A 609-nucleotide genomic window follows, 5' to 3' on the forward strand; every position below is an offset into this window, starting at 1 on the left:
TATATATATATATATATATATATATATATATATATCTTATACTTGTTGATGCCTTATACCATTTATATATGAAATGTTAATCTGTTAAAACCCCCGAAGCTTTTCTACAGCTTCTTGAATTTTGCCTGTACGCAACATTTCGTGCAGAAACCGTATATAAGTCGATGCAATATCTAAGAGAAAGCTTGTAGATTTAGAGATCAGCTACACATTAGTTCACATATATATTCGCATTCGATCTCATATATACATGCATACATACATACATATATGCATTTATATAGAAATTCTCTTATGTAATTGATCAAATTATCGTTGTTTTCATATCAATCCATAATTTTGTGGTTCTTTCACACGCACACTTAGCTTTCACACATACACACGCACACATATACACACGTATACAAATATATGTATGTACACAAATATATGTACACAAATATACAGACACACATATACAGTTATATGTATACATGTGTATTATAGATACACATATGTATTATATACATATATGTGTATGTGCGTGTGGAAATGGATGCGTAGTGTTCAATCAAATAATAGTATGAATAATATATATGCATATATATAATATATATATGTATATAAATA

This window comes from Octopus bimaculoides, chromosome 7, assembly GCF_001194135.2.
Source record: "Octopus bimaculoides isolate UCB-OBI-ISO-001 chromosome 7, ASM119413v2, whole genome shotgun sequence".
Classification (NCBI taxonomy): domain Eukaryota; kingdom Metazoa; phylum Mollusca; class Cephalopoda; order Octopoda; family Octopodidae; genus Octopus; species Octopus bimaculoides.